The 13,153-nt window shown below is 37.4% G+C and overlaps 1 protein-coding gene across 3 annotated transcripts in view; it reads right to left on the minus strand.

Moving 5' to 3' along the window:
- The window catches only part of LOC149064999 (uncharacterized), a 108,381-nt gene that overhangs the window by 74,312 nt on the left and 20,916 nt on the right, over positions 1–13,153 (minus strand). The window contains exon 1 of one of the 3 annotated variants that reach the window (XM_089254918.1): positions 6,053–6,469. The exons of the other annotated variants lie outside the window; for them this stretch is intronic. The gene's annotated coding sequence lies outside the window, so the exon portion shown is untranslated. Of the gene's footprint in view, positions 1–6,052; positions 6,470–13,153 lie in introns of those variants that run through there. 3 annotated transcript variants of the gene reach the window in all.

The following is a 13,153-nucleotide window of genomic DNA, read 5'->3' on the forward strand; positions in this document are numbered from 1 at the left end:
AAGATTAATACATTATTACAAAATACACAAGAATGTTGAGAAAAATCTGTAAGAAAAGTATACAGTCGAATCTCGTTTTAACGAACACTTTTCTAATCCCCGAAATACGTTTACATAGGAACAATGCTAGGTAACCTGGAATTCCTTTATAACGAAATTTCGTTTTAACGAAGTGATTCGTCCGGTCTCTTGGCGTTCGTTATAACGGGATTCGGCTGTATACACAATAAAATTCAAATTAATACAAAATTTCAAATGGATGAAAATTCGGAGCTGAAGGAAATTTTAAATTAATAAAAGAAATAATTCCAAAACTGATGAAAATTAGGACTTAAAGAAGGAATATATCTGAAAACTAATGGAAATATATATATGTAAGAAAAATAATTCAAAGAAATAATCCCGCAGAACCAATGAAAATTCAAACGTAATTAAAGAAAAATTCCAGGAGTGAAGAAAATTCAAAAATTTCTGAAAAATCAGAATCAACGCAAGAAAAATTCCTGAATTGATGAAAGTTCAGAATCAACGCAAGAAAAATTCCTGAATTGATGAAAGTTCAGAATCAACGCAAGAAAAATTCCTGAATTGATGAAAGTTCAGAATCAACGCAAGAAAATTTTGAGGAATTGATGAAAACTCGGAATCAAGAAAAGAAAAAAATTCCTGAATTGATGAAAAAAAAATTCCAGGACTGATGAAAATCCAGAATCAATGGGAAAAAATTTCTGAATTGATGAAAATTCAGAATCAACGCAAGAAAAAGTTCCGGAATTGATGAAAATTCAGAATTAACATGAGAAAAATTCCTGAATTGCTGAAAATTCAAAATTAACGTGAGAAAAATTCCTGAATTGATGAAATAAAAAAATTCCAGGATTAATGAAAATTCAGAATCAATGGGAAAAAAGATTTCTCAATTGATGAAATTCAGAAATAATGAAGGAAATTAATTCCAGAATCAAATAGTTGAAGCTCAAACTATCGTTTAATAAAAAAAATGCATTCGATACATAATTTTTTTTTTCGTTTCTATTACCGTAAGAGTGCGTGGTCCCCGCGGGACTCTGTGCGACAGCACCTTTCGCACAACCCCTCAATGGCGGCACCGCCTAGGTCTTCGAACTATTGAGACGGCCCTGGGCACATGCTCTGTTTGATTTATTATTCCTGAAAAAGATGTTTTTTTCGGTGACACCGATACCAAGTTGTTGGAACGCAAACAAAAGGAATCGGATCGGATTAAATAGATGGCGCCCACCGTAACTCGATGCCCACACATACTTAAAAACACACACAATAGGCATGTCTTTAGGGCCGAAATGAAACACGTGCAGTCAGGCATGTGATGTTTTCCTCAGCGGCTTAGTATCGATTGGAAATCAGAACTTTCGATTCATCCATTCATCATCAGCATCATCGGGTGGCCACGGTCCAGTTTCCTACATCTATTTTCGGAGTAGGTTTTTTATATAGAGAACAAAAGTATTTAATAATGACCTCTAGACAAGGTGAGTAACAATATTGACTGAACAGTCGAGTGAGTCGAATTCGGATGAAGTATGAGAAAGACGGCATGATCCTTTCAGACCCTGGGGCCACAAATGTGCGGGCTGCTTTTTCTCACTGTTAGACAGGGACGGGCTGAAGTATTTTGCGGCCCTCTAAAACGGGGGTTTCCCAATCCCCCCAGTGTTCATGAACACCCCTGGTGCACGCCGGGTTTGAATTAATAAATTTGCACTATACAGCCCGCTGCTCAGCTGAAAAATTGCAAATGTACGCCTAGAACTTGAAGGTTCGGGGGGGGGGGGAGGGGTCTGCTGTCGGAGCTGGAGGCAACTACATACTCTTTCAGCCGGGCAAGCTTGCATTATGCCTCCCTGGGGTAATTTTGAATAATTTTGAAAAGAGAATTTAATGTCATCTGTGGTCCAGAGCCGGGCACTGGATCCGCCTGCATTTTGTGGGGGGGGGGGGAGGGGTTTCTGTAAAAACCCCAGGCTATAGAAGGTTCGATGCCTGAATTTTTAGAGGTCTTGGCATGGGCTCCACACCCTTCAGCAAAACCTCTAGGCTAGGATCTTTAGTTGGCCCCACCGTTGTGAATTTATAGTATGAAAAAAAAAAGTCCCGAGCTGGAGCCCTGTCAGCCCCACCCTTGTGGGGAGCCGTGGGTCTGAATTTCAAGCTCTTTGCTTTGTTAACGTTAAAAATGTTTGAGTCAAATTGTAAGCAAAGTATTTTTATCCCGTTTCGCGGCCCGGTGCGGCCGCACCTGCCCAAGTCCGGCCCTGACTGTAGAATTTCTTTTTTTAATCTCAGGGAATTAAGCCCCGACTTAAAGGATTGTGTAAGTTTTGAGTTAGAATATGGAATGTGAACTTCGGGGATCTGTCATCAGAGGGCAGCACTTGAATTGAACTTCCGGGGGAGGGGGGTTAAGATGGTTTCCAGGAGAAAGTGCCTCCGGGAAAAGTGTGATTTATTGCAATAAATTTATCAATAAAATTCTGGAAAAAATTTTATGTGAAGATGAATGTACCCTGCATCATCTTGTTTGAAGAAAGTTGTACGAAGTAAATTATTTCTTCACAAAATATATATATATATTTGCAGAGACACACACACACACATTTATGTTTTTAATGCATTTTTTCAGTCAAAAATGCAGAAACGTTTCGAAAATTACAAAAAATGAATTGCACTGGTCTAAAAGGGTTGATGCGCTGAGATCGTCAGGATTTCTTGTACGTCTCAAGTCAGGTGACCAGATTTCGGAATAACGAAACCGCGGGACATCTAGCTTATTCCCACTAAATATCAGAGGCATCCGAAGTGTTTTAGATTAGTCCAGGGGTTCTTAACCTTTCGTGACAAGGTGCTCTTGTCACTTCAAGTGACAAAAATGTTTTTGTTCAAAGGTGGAAGACCATGAATCTACCCTCCTTTCCAGTTGCCATAGTATGGTCACAAGCTGGCCATATGCAGGACCGCCTTAACGCATATGCCAGGATCCTAAGGTGACGATAGAGTCTTGCATGATATTGGGTCATGGCCCCACAACTTTTGAGAATAAGTATGCAAATCGGTAGGTGCTACTCAGAGGCGTATTTACGGTTTTGTGCCACCTGTGGGCTACATAAATTTTGCCACCCTTCTTTCGTTCTAGTTTAATTTTCTTGACCACGTTTCTAGTTTAATTCTCGTTTCAGCCGCGACCCAAAACCAGCAGCAAGACCAGCTTCGCGACCCATGTGACTTTGTTTTTCGAAATTATAGTCAAAACAGTGACGCAATAAGTGCATTTATAACAGGACCGTAAGTGGATTTGCACGACAAACATCTTGGAAGCCCCTGCACAACAACTTTGGGACGTGACTCATAGATCAAGAATCACTGGCTTTAAGTGAATTTGTACGACCCATCTCGGAAGCCCCTGCAATCAAGTCCGGTTAGTGACCCATAGCTCAGGATCCCCCTAGCTGTTATTAAATATTTTGGCACATCTCGGAAGCCCCTGACAATCAAGTATGTGTTGTGACCCGTAGCTCGAGCCCCTGGCTTAGTTGATTCTTACGACCCAACTCGGAAGTCCGGACGAATGAAGGTTGGGTCGCGATCCAAAAGCTCAAGAATCCGCGGCTGTGCAAGTGGATTTGTACGACACTTCACGGAAACCCCTTCGAATCACATTCAAGTCAGGACTCCCATAGCTCTGAGTCCCTTGTCAGTGGACTTAGATAACGACTCATCTAAGGAGTACTCAGCGACCCAAGTTTGGGTCACGACCCATAGGTTAAGAACTCCTGCACTACTCGGTGCTTGACTTTATGGGGGGGGGGGGGATTTTGATTTCCGAAATAATTGTAGGGGGTGCTCAGACCAGTGTTGCAAAATACTGTGGGTGCTCGTGCACTCACCACGTCCCTGGCTTCGCGACGCCGCTGCTGAATATCGATATTCCTCGTCAGGCATTTTCAGTATACAGCCAAATTTGTTTGTATAGCGTTGCCTGGGAAGGTAGAAGTGGATACGGGGGGGGGGTGAGTCGGGCAAGAATGTGGAGACATGTTGCATAGGTTCCTACGATCGTCCAGTATTTTACGGGACATATCAAAGCGGAACGTCAAACATCTTTGCCTCATACGGACTACGAAAGCCTGGATAACCCAGAGGAGATGAAGTTCGGAAAGAAAATTCACATTTCTCTGGGGGAAATCGAACCACCAACCTCTCACTGGCCGGGCAAGTGCTCTACCATTGAGCTACAGTATGAACAGCGGAAGAGTTACATTGTTTGTGTCTAGATGTCGTCATTTGGGGGGAGGGGGGCTAACGTCGTGAGAGCTATTAGCTGAGTTTGGAGGCTGTCCACGCTCTCAGTCCGTCCCGTGCAGCGTTTAACCATATGCTCTAAGGACAGGAAACATCTGTACTCTGTAGCTTAATGGTAGAGCACTCGCCCACACAGTGAGAGGTTGGTGGTTCGATTCCCCGCAGAGGAATGTGAATTTTCTTTCCGAGCATCATCGTCATCTCCGCTTGGTTATCCGGCCTTTCGTACCTCGTATGAACAGCGGAGAGTGACGTCCCGTTTCTCTCTATATCTTCGCCCCCAGTAGGTAAAAGGCCTAATGAAAGGTCCAGATCCCCTTCAAGTCAAACCTCTGATGCGAAACAGTGATCCCGAATGGCCGCAACTAGGTGCTTAGTCAGCCGGGACAATCACGCATTTTCGTGTCCCCTGGTACTGTTAACGGGTGAAATTCACACCCCAGGTCGGCTTTCGGTGCATAAAACCCACCTGTCCCCTCCAGTTGCGGATCTGAGTTCAGGCAACACTATCTATAGCAGAAGTCTCCCGCGCCAAGGTCGTGGCGTGACTGAAGAAGGTCATCTCACCTATAGCCATTGGTTATAGCAGACCGACCGCATGCACCATCTTTACCCTTTTTTGCAGTATATCCAATAAGCCCACATGAACAGAGGTATATATTTGCAAGTCTGGGGACAAAATGGTGTCAATACGTATATTTTAATGTGTCACTTGCACACATCTGTTGTTGGGGGCATATTGCCCTATCCTCATGACTCCACGTATCTCCACCGTAGGGGGAAACATACGTGAAAGGCTGGGGGGGGGGGATATGCATATACCGGCTCCGTCATTGTGGGGGGGAGGCTCCCCCCCCGTATCTCCACACATACGTTTTGACAGCCCTGATCACCGACAATGAGACAATGAAAGAAATAAACGTTCGACTGAACAAAGTGTGTTCAGCCAACACCAGCTTTGGTGGTTCTACTAAAGCTGGTGTTGGTTCAACCTGACGCTATAGCATCGAGGAAGTAGTACAGCTGGATAATTATCATTATAATAATACCGGAAGGGGGGGGGCAGGGTCTGTTTCTTATGAGTTCGGGCACCGGGGAAACACGAATTCGGGGCCCGGTCATTCTTTGAAGGAGAGGCGTTAGTTGGGAATAGGGGGGTTTTGGGGGCATACAGGACCCGTGCCCCTCACCCTCATGACAATCAAAAGTTTAAAATACTTATTAATATTTTCGTAAAACGTTGGATAGAGAGTAACAAAAGAAGATGCCTGTTTTGGCATCCGAAATTTTGTGGACCCTGGGCAAGTAAGTGCCTCGTTTGCACATGTGAAAAACAGGCCCTGGCGGGGAAGGATGGATGATCCGTATTTGACTATCCAACACAAACCATGATCACCCGAACATGTTTTTTGATTTAACCCTTTCACTGTCAACACATGATCGATCGCCAAAATGCCAAAAAAAAAAAACATCCGGGACTCCTACAATTGTCATAAACGATAAAGAACAGAGAAATACAAAAATCACCAGTTCAATGTTGTATCGGAACCTCACCAAACTGTTGCCGGCGAATTTTCTTAAACCCTTTAATTACGTACTCACCAGTTAATTGGGTTAATTTTTGGTGCCGAGTTTTTCTAACCCCCTCAATTAGGATCCCATCAATCAATGGGTTAATTTTTGGCGACGAAATTTATGAAATTTTACTACTTACTTCTCTTTATGGACGACCAAAATCGAATCAAATGTCACAGGGCGGTATATCCAATCGGGATCGATTCAAATAAATCCACAAAGGCACACAAACACACACTTATTACGTACACACAAACACGTTATAAAGTGATTAGAAGTGACGTCTTATCGGGCGGACCGCCATCTCGACGTGCGAACGCCTCGCCAATGACTGAGCTTGTGAAAGGAGAATAAATGTAGGAAAAGAAAACGTAGTAGTAATTTGGCTGCTTCCTGGATCCACGGATCAGGTGGACCGACTGGTTATTATTGTTGTTGTTGTATTATTATTGTAATGGCACAAGGTTTTGCCCTCCATTCAGCAACAACTACAATCATAACTGTGTGTAACACTTTTTTTTTAGCGGTCTTTCTCGTTTTTTGGCGGCTTTTTTTTGGCGCGGTAAAATATTTCACGCCAACCAAAAATACATTTGTGAATTTGAATATGGTTTTTCGTATGATCTATTCGAGGCACCAAATCGAATTTGGAAGCTTTTGAAATTGTCTTTAATGATAAAAAAGTACAACACACCAGGGGCCTTCAACGCATGGCCCGCGGGCCACGTTTGGCACTCGGATTTTTTGATTTGAAAATCTTTTTTTTGCTTAAGAATGCAATTATTAATTTTTTTTTTTTTTTTTTTTTGAGCGAATGAATGCAAAGTTTTTAGATGTGAAAATTATTTTTTCGGATGACAGCAAAGATCATTCATTTGGAAATTACTTTTTGCGAGTGTGTGAATGCAAAATTTTTGATTAAATCTATTTTTTGCGAATGAATGCAAAATTTTTGATGAAAATTGCTTTTTTCGGGTTAAACGCGAAATATATTTGAAAATGTCTTTTTTTGGATTAAATGCAAAATATCTTTTGAAAATGTCTTTTTTTGGATTAAATGCAAAATATTTTTTAAAAATGTCTTTTTTGGATAAAATGCAAAATATTTTTTAAAAATGTCTTTTTTGGATAAAATGCAAAGTTTTTGATTAAAATGGCCTTTTTCGGATTGAATGCAAAATTTTTGATTAAAATGTCTTTTTTGGATTAAATGCAAAATATTTCTTAAAATGTCTTTTTTGGATTAAATGCAAAATATTTTTTAAGAATGTCTTTTTTTGGATTAAATGCAAAATATTTTTAAAAAATGTCTTTTTTGGATTAAATGCAAAATATTTCTTAAAAATGTCTTTTTTGGATTAAATGCAAAATATTTTTAAAAAATATCTTTTTTGGATTAAATGCAAAATATTTTTTAAGAATGTCTTTTTTTTGGATTAAATGCAAAATATTTTTTAAAAATGTCTTTTTTGGATTAAATGCAAAATATTTCTTAAAAATGTCTTTTTTGGATTAAATGCAAAATATTTTTTAAAAATGTCTTTTTTGGATTAAATGCGAAATATTTTTTGAAAATGTCTTTTTTTGGATTAAATGCAGAAATTTTTTAAAAATGTCTTTTTTGGATTAAATGCAAAATATTTTTTTAAAAATGTCTTTTTTGGATTAAACGCAAAATATTTTTTGAAAATGTCTTTTTTTGGATTAAATGCAAAATATTTTTTAAAAATGTCTTTTTTGGATAAAATGCAAAATATTTGATTAAAATGCCTTTTTTGGATTAAATGCAAAATATTTGATTAAAATGTCTTTTTTGAATTAAATGCAAAATAGTTTTTAAAAATGTCTTTTTTGAATTAAATGCAAAATAGTTTTTAAAAATATCTTTTTTGGATTAAATGCAAAATATTTTTTAAGAATGTCTTTTTTTGGATTAAATGCAAAATATTTTTTAAAAATGTCTTTTTTGGATTAAATGCAAAATATTTCTTAAAAATGTCTTTTTTGGATTAAATGCAAAATATTTTTTAAAAATGTCTTTTTTGGATTAAATGCGAAATATTTTTTGAAAATGTCTTTTTTGGATTAAATGCAGAAATTTTTTAAAAATGTCTTTTTTGGATTAAATGCAAAATATTTTTTTAAAAATGTCTTTTTTGGATTAAATGCAAAATATTTTTTTAAAAATGTCTTTTTTGGATTAAACGCAAAATATTTTTTGAAAATGTCTTTTTTTGGATTAAATGCGAAATATTTTTTAAAAATGTCTTTTTTTGATAAAATGCAAAGTTTTTGATTAAAATGGCCTTTTTCGGATTGAATGCAAAATATTTGATTAAAATGTCTTTTTTGAATTAAATGCAAAATAGTTTTTAAAAATGTCTTTTTTGAATTAAATGCAAAATAGTTTTTAAAAATGTCTTTTTTGGATTAAATGCGAAATATTTTTTAAAAATGCCTTTTTTGGATTAAATGCAAAATATTTGATTAAAATGTCTTTTTTGAATTAAATGCAAAATAGTTTTTAAAAATGTCTTTTTTGAATTAAATGTAAAATAGTTTTTAAAAATGTCTTTTTTGGATTAAATGCGAAATATTTTTTAAAAATGCCTTTTTTGGATTAAATGCAGAATTTTTGATTGGAAATCTTTTTTTGCGAATGCATATGAAATTGTTTTTCCTGAATTATTTTTTTTTTTCGCTAATGATTGTGAAATTTCAATTTCACGTTTGATTTGCGAATGAATATGGAAGGTTTTCCAAAGATTTTCCATTAATCAATCCTTTGGTTAATGAAAAATAGTTTTTTCGCGAAATATTCGATGTAGAATTTTTTTTGCGAAATTTGGAAATTTTTTGAGAAATTCCGATTTTTTTTATTGCGAAATTTACGAATGTCTAAACATGTTCTATTTCGAACATTCAAAATTTTTTGGAGATTTTTTTTTTGAAAATTTTTAAATTTTTTTAAAAATTAAAAATAGAAATTACAACGGAATTTTTTGTTTTGCATATCGAATTAAAGCCTCTTTTTATAAATTTAAAAATCAGATCATAACCATATTTAGACCGAAATATTTTTTATCCGTTCCCACAAAATTTTTGCCAGACGAAAACTAATTTTTTTAGTGGGCTTTTTTCGTTCTTGGCGCCTTTTGGTTTTATTTGGCTGGATTTAATATTTCACGCCAACCAAAAAACACGGTATCACGGTACGTAAAACTTTCCTATGTGATTATACACTTCTTAGGCCGGTACTATACTATAAAAGTTTTCTAAAAGTCCTTTTATGAAACTTGAAAAATTCAACCAATAAGATTATCGGCTGTATTTGCTCGAATGTAACCTATGAGCTTTATCGGTTGAATTTTTTGAGTTTTACAAAAGGGATTTTATCAAACTTTTATAGCGTAATACCGGCCTGATTCAAGGCAGGGCCGCCGTAAGAGCATCATGGGGCTGAGTGATTTTTCTAAGGCCCTACCTGGTGGTTCCTGAAACATTTCAACCAAATATCATTTTTGTGAGCCCCCGAGCCGTGCCCGGGTTGGCCCACGCATTAAGAAGGCACCGATTCAAGGTACCATGTAATATTTTAATACAGGACCTTGAATAGTTCACGTGCATGTGTAAAATCCCAATGAAAATTGTTACCGTATTTTTTGGTTGGCGTGAAATGTTGAATCCAGCCGAAAAAAAACCAAAAGGGCGCCAAGAACGAAAAATCCCGCTATGAAAAAATCGTTTGGTTTTCGTCCGAGAAAATTTTGTAGAAACCGATAAAAAAAATTCTTGATTTCTTTGTGATCAGGGTTTCCCGAAGTGTGCGTCGCGGCTAATAGGGAACCTCGCCAACTTTCGTCAGAGGCGTCGCAGTAAGCAGGAGATATTGATTTGTGTGCTTATTTATGCCTCCAAGCCGTACCTTCTTAACGCATGGGCCCACCCGAGCCACGCCCGGTGGTCCATGCGGTTCTTCTTTCAGTAATTCTGAATTTTCATCAGTTTGTTCCGGGTTATTATTCATGTTCCGTTATTTCATTCATTTAGAATTATTTCTTTCATTTATTCTAGTTCTTTCATTAATTTTAGAATTAATCTTTTTTTTAATGTTTTCAACCATTTTCTGAAAAGTTCCGAGGGCCAAATGTGACTCGCGGGCCACTCGTTGAGGATCCTTAGATGTTCTTTGGCTCCGTATTTTACGAGTAAAATTGAAACTAAAAGCGTCTCAAGATACTTCCACGCCAAATATAGCAATCAACAGCCAAATATAGTTGATTATTATTTATATTTATTTATTCCTATCAAATGAGCGAAATTTTTATCTTTTCCTCTGAATAGGGAAGAAGAAGAAGAAGCCAAGGCCACACCGAGTCATTTGGCCACTGTTTTTTTCTGTGCCATACTTCTCTGGTTTCGTTGATTGTGATGATACAGAACTAGTCCTGCCCAGGGCCACGGGATGGTACCGAAACCATCTACAGTGGAATATCTATAACCATTGCACAGAAAGGCATCTTCTCTTCCTGTTCGTGATCGTGTCAGTATCATTAGAGATAGTTGTTATTGATATCATTGGAGCAAGTACAACTGGTCACCTCTCCGGTAATAATCGATCTAAATCGATGGGAAAAGCATTGATCTAGTCGAAATAGGACTCACACGGAAAAATAGGGGCTGGACCCAAATTCTACACCAGTGTTCTTCTTCAACCTCTGGTCCTCGGTCCGTGGGAATTTCCTACCGGTCCGCGAAGCATTTCACCCGATACGTGTAATACATAATTTTAGATTTAATTTTAAATATTATACTGCATATTGGTTTTAATTTCTGCCTTCCGTATTATTCCCCCTTTTAGTTATTTACTACCTGTCTGCAAATTATTCCTATTGTTCATTTTTTTGCACGTCCGCAAATTATTTCTGCTGATTATTTTTTCTTCTATTTATCAATTTTTTGTCCGCAAATTTCTCCTCCTTCTTTTTCTGTCCTAGTTATCAATTTTTGGTCAGCAAATTACTTCTGCTCTGTCTATTTTTTCTCTTATTTATTAATTTTATGTCGATCTGCAAATTACTTCCACTATTTATTTTATCCAATTTTATTTTTCTGAAAACTACTTCTACTACATTTTTCTTCTCCTCTGCATTTTTTTTCTGGTCCGCAAAGTACTTCAACTATCTATTTTTTCTCCTACTTATTAATTTTTTGCCGGTCTGCTAATTACTTCTACTATATATTTTTTTCTCCTAAGTATTAATTTTTTGTCGATCCGCAAATTACTTTTTTCGTTTATTTTTTCTCATTTTTATTAATTTTTGGCCCACAAATTACTTCTATTATTTATTTTTTTTTGCCGGTCTGCAAATTACTTGCATTTATTTTTCCTCCTACGTTTTTTTGCCGTCCGCAAATTACTTTTACAATCTATTTTTTTCTCCTATGCATTAATTTTTTGTCGATCCACAAATTACATAAACTATTTGTTTCTCCTCCTACTTATTTATTTTTGCCGGTCTGCAAAAAACTTGTACAATATATTTCTTCTCCTATTTATTAACTTGATTAATATTTAATAATTGATTTTTGGCCAGCGGATTACTTCTAGTATTTATTTTTTCTCAATTTCATTAATTTATTTTTTGCCGGCCCGCAGATTACTTCTACAATTTATTTTTTGTTTTATTCATTAATTTTTGGTCTGCTAATTGCTGGTACTGTTTACTTTTTAATGGTCCGTAAATTATTTCTTCAATTTCTGTCGAAAATTCAGAATTTATAAAATAAACAATTTCAGAGTTATTGAAAGCGTTCAAAAATTTTGGGGCCCCTATTTGACTCGGGGGAGCCCGGCTACAGTAGTTTACCAGTTAACACGTCACTGGCTGATTTCAAAAATTTCAAAACCAAACATTCCGTTGTGCAGGAATATTTAATAATAAGATTTCGATCCCCGGGGCCCTCCATTACAGAGTTCTCACAGCTTCCCTCCCTAGCCATGTAGAGGGGGGGGGGCATGGAAAATGACTGACAAATACACTTATCCATTTTCGATTGCTCGTGGGGGAGGACACCGGACGTTAATGACAATGGGGGCCCCTTCACAGGAAGAGAGATTTTATTCCATGTATATAGTTCCATGTAGAAAAAACGGTGGCCGTGACCTAAAACACGTAACGAGCGCCAACAACAACAAAAATATGCCAAATGGAGTATACATACGTAAAATATTATCGCCAAGTATTACCGACATCGTCATTCATAAAGTCAGGTCTTAACATATGAGCCCTCCCGTCGCGGCCCGAGGGGAAGCCCTCAAGGGCCGAAAGTGTCTCACGAAAAATAGATCTGATCTAATTTTCGACAGGTGGTTATGTGAATTGGGTAGCAGATATTTCTAGCCAGTTAGGGGTCCCCAGAAAAATCACCGGCGGACTGTGATGCTGTTGGCACTGGCTTTGTCCCACGTGTCACGCCATTAGTCTGCAAGTATGCACAACAAACATGTTCAACCCATGGCCCGCGACCACAAAACATAATTTCGTAAAAAAAAAAAAACTAAGCGGCACACAAACAGATCACTTAGTGTCCCGCGTTGCTGTTACAAATCCTCAAACGGCCCACGGAACATTAGGAGATCATTTGACCCTTCTGTGCTGTTCCAGGTCACTGAAGTGTGTCACGGCACATTTGCGGATCACTTAAGTGACCCGCGGCACATTTATAGATCACTCAAGTGACCTGCGGCACTGTCCCGGACCACTTAATCAAGTGCCTCGCGACTCGTTTCAAGCCATAAATGTGGCCCCGCACTCTCCTAAAGGGTGAGCACCCTTGATGTAAAACTTGTGGTCCTTAAAACCAATCTGATTATCCAGTGTATTATGTTGTTTTTTTAACAACTATCTACTAATGGTTCGTACAATATCCTGCCCTCGGAAGAGAGGGGGGGGGGGTCCTTGTGGGATGTCGATTTGGGGCCCCTGCCAAAAAAACACACAGCTCTGGCCCTCAAAATTTCAACGCCAAGAAAAGCAAAAAATAACGAGAGATAGTCCCTCTTTCCTTAATTCTTAATTCTCATCAATTTTGGAAAATTATCTCTTTATTTGATTCTGAAATTTTAAAGTTATTTATCTCATTAATTCTAAATTTTCTCTCAAATTGATTCTTAGATTTTCAGAAATCCAAAATTTATCTTGAAATAATTCTGAATTTTCTTAAATTCTAAAACTAA

This window comes from Pholcus phalangioides, unplaced genomic scaffold, assembly GCF_987345545.1.
Source record: "Pholcus phalangioides strain wild (caught in Gottingen) unplaced genomic scaffold, Ppha-v1.0 ptg000042l_1, whole genome shotgun sequence".
NCBI classification, from domain to species: Eukaryota; Metazoa; Arthropoda; class Arachnida; order Araneae; family Pholcidae; genus Pholcus; species Pholcus phalangioides.